We start from the raw sequence: 8363 nt of genomic DNA, 5'->3' as shown, positions 1-8363 counted from the left end.
AATTCTAGTATAATGTTGTTGCCTACACCTATCGATGTTACATTGAGCTGGGTGAATGGAATATGAATTAGTCATCCAATATGTGCCGTGCTCATTAAATAATAATCTTAAATGGGACACCGACCACCCTGAATCTAAATGATCAGACCAAAAACACTGCAAGGAAAACTGATAGGCTGAAATTATGAAGAAAGTGGCTGGAGAAATACAGCTTCACTCTATCCAATCAGAGAAGCAGGATCAACATAGCCCGCCCTTATTTTACAGACAGCCAGCTGAGTTATACAGAAAATTGCCCATATCAGTGGTGATACTCATTTTGTCCGACTACTCGGCACAATCCTAGTATATGCCACTGTACTCAAAATGTTACCTTTTCTACACTGATATATTAAGAATATTGAAAACTGCTAGTTTTACAGAAAATTTCCCTAGCAGTAGCCACCACAGCCATTTAGAATGGCAATGTCAGCCAATAGCTCCTTTGTTGTTCAACGCTACGTGCTTCCATAACGGCTTCTGGGCTTCAGGTAGCTATCATGAGGACGAAAAGGGAAGTTATTTGGAGTACAGTGGCATATCCCATCCCTGCATTGAGGTATGTTTTCTGACCAATATCTGCCGCGGCTTTACGGTGTCTTGATATAACCATATTTGCGTTCCGACCTCAGTGCAGCTAGTGTAAACAAGCGTAGCAGTAGTCAGTATCTTCTGGCAAAGACAAATACTACAGTATTAATTCTCGTATTGCATACCTTCTTTGAGATGACTTCAATCCTGAAACCCCCTCTTAGTGGAGACAACAAATGAGATTCTCATCTCATTCACCACAACTGTAAAAGGGGCAGTTTCTTGCGGCCAACCAGTAGGAACAGGTTTTGTGTTGAGCAGACGCAAGACAGATTCCAGATCAGCTACTTCTACCCTACATGCATTCCCCCACATGGCCACCAAGCTTTAAAGCTGTTCCAGTGACAGTGTCTAACAATACTGGATGTGATTTCTGTATGAATAATACTCATAGCGTTGGTGACAAGTTATACTTTAACTTTTCTGTTTTACTTTTACAATGAAAGTCGTAGAGGCTTTTTAGGTTGTTTCACAGGCTAATGGTTAACTAGGGCATACCAATCTTTAACCAAATGCCAGTTGAAAAATCAGGTGATGCTGCAGTTTTAAAAGCCTACTATAGTGTCTCTTGAATATGAAAGTGAAACTGTTTCTGATAAAACCATCTCTCCTCCTCTTTTCCCTCAAGCTGTGTACTTTTTTTCACTTTCCTCTGGGCATCAAAAAACATAGGCTGATTGTCTTTCAATAGTCATCTTCCAAAGAAATTCATACACCATTATGGTTCGGTAAGTAAATTTTCCTGCTTACATTTGGCACTAACTGACACATRATACAGWTAAAGGMAGCTCTGTATCGTTTGTTCAATTGATATCCGGACGGATGACAACAAAGACRGATAATCATTTCCAAATTGATAGGCACACAGAATGAGTCATKGSATCATTGGCTGCRTTTMCATAGGCAYYCCAACATTGATATTTKTTCTACTAATTGACCTTTTGAACAATCAGATCAGCTCTTTAGTCAATAATTGGTCAAAACTTCWGAATTKGTCTGCCTGTGGTAATACAGCCATTATGTTGCAGATGAGTTGTTCTTAGGAGATCASCTGTCTGAAWWCTCATGCATTGCTCATTGTTCATCCTTCATTGAGTTATCTTATTTAACACCACTRTGMTTTATRAATAAGTCAAATTGATGTGATGTGTATAGGCTACTGGTGCARAMAWGAAMATATAATGGGGTTTATGATGCTAATTATATGGGTGTAAAATAGATGTCAGCAATTGACTTTCACTTGTTTCCTGTAGATCACATGGTCAAATAAAGGCAAGAGGGGAGGTGGCTGGGAGACCGCATATCTTATCTCAGAGGGATATGTCATAGTCAGAATGAAAGATGACTTGAAATATTTACACTGGTTGTTATATTATACAGTAAGATATGTATTTTATTGTCTGTTACATGATTAATAAATATTTTTTCCCTGTTCACTCCACTTACATATCCACAATGGAACGCAGAGGTAATTATTTTAACAGGACAAAGGCCTACCATTTATTTAAATCATGTTTAAGGCCAAATCTTAGGTTGGGCTAATAGCTGTCTGGGCATTGATCTAAACCAAAACATTGCTACTTTTAGTTTTAGGGTCTATACTTTTCTCTTTTTTGTCCATTACAAAAAATAGATGATAAATGATAAAGATGCCATTCTGGTAGTCCTGCGTCACTATTTGAACCCAGAGTGCACTGTACCTGACAGCAGAAGACTAGTGACCAGAAGTGATAGAATACTCACAGTGGACTGTCTGTTCCATGAGAGTCAGGGAGGACTACTGAACTGTCCTCTTATTGAAGAAGCAGTTAGAGATTAGGAAAAATCTTGACATACATGCATATGCATGGTAGTATTGGATAGAAAACACTCTAAAGTTTCTAAAACTGTTAAAAAAAAAAAATTAATTAAAAAAAAAAAAGTTATGTCTGTGAGTATAACAGAACTGATTTGGCAGGCGAAAACCCGAGGACCAATTTTTTTTCTGTTGACCTGACAGCCAATTCCAAGCTTAAGCTATTGAAATCAAAGACTTTCGCCTCCCAGTTCCTATGGCTTCCACTAGATGTCAAGTCTTTATAAATGGTTTCAGGCTTGTATTATAAAAACCAACGAGGAATAGTTGTTTATCCTGAGGAAGTCCTATGGCAAAACTCGTCTCATTGAGCGCATGACCGAGAGCATGCGCTACGTTCTTTTCCTTTCCTATTGAAAATAGTTTGCTCCGTATGAAATATTATCGTTTATTTAGATATTAGAGTACCTAATAATGAATTAGAAACGTTGTTTGATTTGTTTGGATAAACTTTACTGGTAACTTTTGGAACTCCTATGTCTGCATTCTGAACGGGTGGATTACTGAACTCAATGACGCCTACTAATTGGACTATTTGGGAAATAAAGGACTTTATCGAACAAAACAACCATTCATTGAGTTCCTGGGACTCTTGTGATTGTGATCAGAGGAAGATCTTCAAAGGTAAGTGACTTATTCTGTCGCTATTTGGGATTTTGTGACGCCTGTGCTTGTTTGAAAAATATGCTGTTGTGGGGCGCTGACCTCAGATAATCGAATGCTGTGCTTTCGCCGTAAAGCCTTTTTGAAATCCGAYGATGCGGTTAGATTGCCAAGATTCTAAGCTAAAGAATCATGTATGACACTTGTATTATCATGAAGGTTTAATATTACACTTTCTGTATTTTGAATTTGGCRCTCTGCAATTTCACCGGATGTTGTCAAAGTGGGTCGCTAGCGGGACCCCTGCGCCAGAAAGGTTATTAAGGACCTTATCTTTCATATCAGCGAGAAATTATTTTCAAAAAACAAAAGGTTAAATTGATACACACCTTTATAGGGTTAGTGTTACCACACCGCCGTATCTCCATGTTACAGCGTGTGTTTACGGAAGACAGAGTCGACTACCTGTGCTTGTAAGGCATGGCGCTGGAGAAAGGAAGCAGGTACAGGGAGAACATTTAATCAACTACAGAAATAAAACAGGACAGGACCAGCGTCTGGACAGGACAAAGAAACGAAATCAATGCTGACACAGGGAATAACGTGAGAAACAGACAGATAAAGGGAAGGCAATCAAATAATAATAATAATAGAGTTCAGCTGGGTCCAATGAGGCACTGGTGCGCGTAATGAAGGGGACAGGTGTGCGTAAAGATAGGCAGTCTGAGGGCCTAAGGGCGCCAGAGAGAGGGAGAGCGCGAGCAGGCGTGTGTCACGCCCTTTGAAAGAACTGGACCAAAGCGCAGCGTGGTAAGCGTACATATTCCTTTTTATTAGAAATGACGCCGACAAAAACAATACACAATACAAAACAACCGTGAAGCTTAAGGGCTATGTGCCACAAACAAAGTTAACCTCCCACACTGAAAGGAGGGAAAAGGGCTACCTAAGTGTAACAGTGCAACTTTAGTCCGTCCCCTCGCCCTGACCCGGGCGCGAACCAGGGACCCTCTGCACACATCAACAACAGTCACCCACGAAGCATCGTTCCACAAAAGCCATGGCTCTTGCAGAGCAAGGGGAACCACTACTTCAAGGTCTCAGAGCAAGTGACGTCACCGATCGAAAGGCTATTAGCGCACACCACCGCTAACTAGCTAGCCATTTCACATTGGTTACACTCACCCCCCTTTCGACCTCCTCCTTTTCCGCAGCAACCAGTGATCCGGGTCAACAGCATCAATGTAACAGTTTAACTTTAGTCCGTCCCCTCGCCCCGACCCGGGCGCGAACCAGGGACCCTCTGCACACATCAACAACAGTCACCCAAGAAGCATCGTTACCCATCGCTCCACAAAAGCCGCGGCCCTTGCAGAGCAAGGGGAACCACCACTTCAAGGTCTCAAAGAGAGTGACGTCACTGATTGAAACGCTATTAGCGTGCACMACCGCTAACTAGCTAGCCATTTCACATCGGTTACATAAGTATGGTTCCCAATCAGAGACAACGATAGACAGCTGTCCCTGATTGAGAACCATACCTGGCCAAAACATAGAAATAGAGAAACATAGAAAAACACAACATAGAATGCCCACCCCAAATCACACCCTGACCAATCCAAATAGAGACATAAAAAGGCTCTCTAAGGTCAGAGTGTGACAGCGTGACAGTGCTAATTAGCTGCCTGCGTCTCCTAATACCTGTGTGTAAWAGGAAGACGGACACCACAAACATGTTACCTCTCAACAGTGCAGTGAAATATCAAAATATAAAAAATAAAACAACAATAACACAGTAAGGCAAGTGGTAAACAAATATAGGTATAAAAGTAGAAGTAAAACTAGCAGTAACGGTATGTACTGTGAAATGTGCTATGTCAACAAGTAGAAAGAGAGCAGGAAAAATAAATAGTAATAAATAATAACAGCAGTGATGGGAGTGAGTGAGCGATAGGTAATGATGCTTTGTGGGTGACAAGTTGTCGATGTGTTCAGAGGGTCCCTGGCTCGAGCCCAGGTTGGGGCAAGGAGAGTGACGGAAGCAATACTGTGAGAGAGTCAGTGGAAATAGTCTCTAAAGATGCAGGTGAACAGCACGTTGTGCAGGTGGATAGCTAGGCTTTTSAACAGTCTTATGGCCTGGTGGTGGATGCTGTGTTACTATCTGCCAGACGTAAGAGGAGATAACAGTCCGTGGCTGAAGTCCTTGGTCATCTTCCAGTGCAGGGACAGTGCAGCTGCCTTTACAGGCGGTGATGCAGCCAGACAGGATGCTCTCAATGATGCATCTGTAGAAGCTGGTGTCATCTGGCATCTTTTTGAACAGTGGCTACTCCATGTCTTCTATGGAAATAAGGGGTAAAGTTTGTAATTATGAGGATAAGATGTAAAACGTAATCACAGTGAGTAGATTGGATGTATAGATGGAACATTAAAAGAAGTCTCTAACCTTTACCTAACATCTCAACTTGCTCAGCACATTAGTGCACACAGACACAAACACACAAGCAAGTGTATATTTATTCAATATCAACTGCAAGCTACCTAGCAGTGGAGGCTCCTCAGAGGAGGATGGGGAAGACCAACCTCCTCAGTGAATTTCATAACAATACAAATTGTAAAACTTAGAAAAATGTATTAGACTAAAACTATACTAAATATAATCATGTCAACAAATAACTGATTAAAACACACTATTTTGCAAAGAAGGTCTACAGTAGCCTCAACAGCACTCTGTAGGGTAGCATCACGGTGTAGCCGGAGGACAGCTAGCTTCCGTCGTCCTCTGGGTACTGTCGTGTCTTGGACTATTCATTAATGTGAAGACTGCTATATTATCAAATCAATTCTCTATGTGTAATTATTACTTGATTAAACTAATCATGTAAACATTAATTAACTAGGAAGTCGCGGCACCACGGGAAAATGTTGTTTAAAGAGTTAGTATTTCCCGAATTTAACTCTCTTCAGATCTTTTCATATCTTATCGACTACTGTCACTTATTAAAGTATTATTACCTCATCAGTCATTCTGAACGTCGTAATTTCTTGTAGTCTGCACAAACCCTTTTTTATTGATGAATCAGCGATACACAAATTGGCTCAATTATTTATTTACTAACTTATTAAACAATTACAGAATACACAAATACACACTAACATTATACAGTAAATAGTCTCTAAAAGACTAASAAAACAGGACAGTTTGGTTATAACACGTTGGCGAATTCAGAGAGAGGAGGGGGGGGGGGAAGACAAAGGAGTTACTCTATTGGACATTGGGAAGCTACGCTCACGAAAATACAAAATCTTAAGCACTCTAATAACCGCTCATTCGGAAAAAGAGAATGCAATTTATGATTATTTACGATTGAGTTGTGCTTTATCGTCCAAATCCTTTGGTCACAAAGATGTTGGGTGTACGACTCTGGTTCGGCCACCAGAGATCCCCAAGTCCTTAGGTAGAGCTCCTGGTCGTGGTGCTGGTAAGAATGGATACTTCGACGTACCCTGTACAGTAGTTCTAAGAGTTGATCTTGATAGAATACTTCAGAGGTTGTTGGTGTTCTCGTCCTAGGCTACTTACGTTTTCAGCTGCAGACTGATAACGCGATTTCAAGGATTTGCTTYTTCTGTAGTGATCAATAGTTTCAGAGTTTATAACCATTTTGCAACATTCGGCTTACACCTCAGCCTGCTTGGTCTATAGAGTGGTAACGGGTACCAGCGTCCTCACGTTCTCTGGTCTTGTCCTTTGGTAGAGTTGTAGTTTTAAACCTTTTTGCAACATCTGGCTCACGCCTTWTTCTGCTTGGTCTATAGAGTGGTAGATTTCTTAACCAGTTGCACGCTGCACGTAACTGATCTAATATGTTAATTCTTCAGCGTGTCCTTTTAAACACTTGGGGAAAAAAGGGCATTCCATTACATTTCGCATAATGTCTGTGCTCATGTGGGCGTGGTTACTGACTGGATAAACTTTACATGAAAAACCCTTTTCTCATTTAGATGACTAAAGTCACATTTCTATTTTTTCAATAGTATTCTGAKACTTAATCATTAATTTTATACAACATTCAGATGCAAACCTCATAATTGAGAAGTGTAGACAAACAGAGATACAGTTATGTGGTTCTACCATCTTTCATGAAGTCACAACATACAAACTTAAGTGTTCAACATAAGGGTTCTTTTAGTCTCCACTGAACATTTCCACATTCTCAAAAATATAAATATTGTTTAATTCTCCAATTTTGGGGAGGTAGTTTTGGCGGGAGAAGATCCTTTGTTCTACTAAGGTCTCTCCCTCCATACGGCTTGGCGAGGGAAGGTATTTACGACCATCATAAAACTGGCCAACAGCCCCAAGAGAGGGGGTCTTCAGACCTTTGCCTAGCCGGCACCCCCAATCTCCATCTCAGGACTGGTAATTCATGACAGTGCATTGACGTCAATACAAAAATGAATAGGCTCATGCTTCTCACCCGCTTCCATTGACTTACACAGTAATTATGACAACTTCCGGAGGACGTCCTCCAGCCTATCCAAGAACTTGCAGCAGGAACTGACATGTTGTCCATCCAATCAAAGAATCAGATAATTAATTTAGTACTGAAAGCATTAGCTACAGCTAGCTAGCACTGCAGTGTATAAAATGTGATGAGTAGTTGACTCAAAGAGAGAGAAAGAAAATAGTTGAACAGTTTTGAATATATTAATTTCTTCCATAATGAAGGAGAAGCAAGAGAGAAATAGAGAGATTTTTTCACACTATAAGTTTGAGTTTCTTACATCTGCATATGGCTAGTTTGTCTTTTCTTAGCATGTTGGGCCTAAATTGTGTTAGCCACTAATGCTAGTTAGCTAGCTAATAAATGTACTGAGTCTGAGCAAACATAGCTAGCTGTACAGCCAGATAATACCAGGGATGGTGTGACCTAAATCAGCATGTTGTTTGTGCAACAGTATCTTTTAAATCAAAGAGGACTACGCAATGCATGAATATGTTAGCTACATGAAGTAGCTAAGAGACAACATTAAATGTAGCCAAAGACTTTAGGGTCCCTAGAAAACACTGACCATCCCTTTGGTTCSTACCCTGTCACAATAACTCCTCCCTGGCATTTTCATTTGTTGGCATGTTAAACACTGTATTCAAAGTGCCCACTATTATATTCTAACTATAGAATTAGAATAACTAYTATATTTCCATGATTCCAACAGTTACCCAAGTGTTTTGCTCTAAATCTCAATTGCAACATTTGGTTAAAAATAA

This window comes from Salvelinus sp. IW2-2015, linkage group LG28, assembly GCF_002910315.2.
Source record: "Salvelinus sp. IW2-2015 linkage group LG28, ASM291031v2, whole genome shotgun sequence".
Lineage (NCBI taxonomy): Eukaryota > Metazoa > Chordata > Actinopteri > Salmoniformes > Salmonidae > Salvelinus > Salvelinus sp. IW2-2015.
This window is presented reverse-complemented; position numbering follows the sequence as displayed.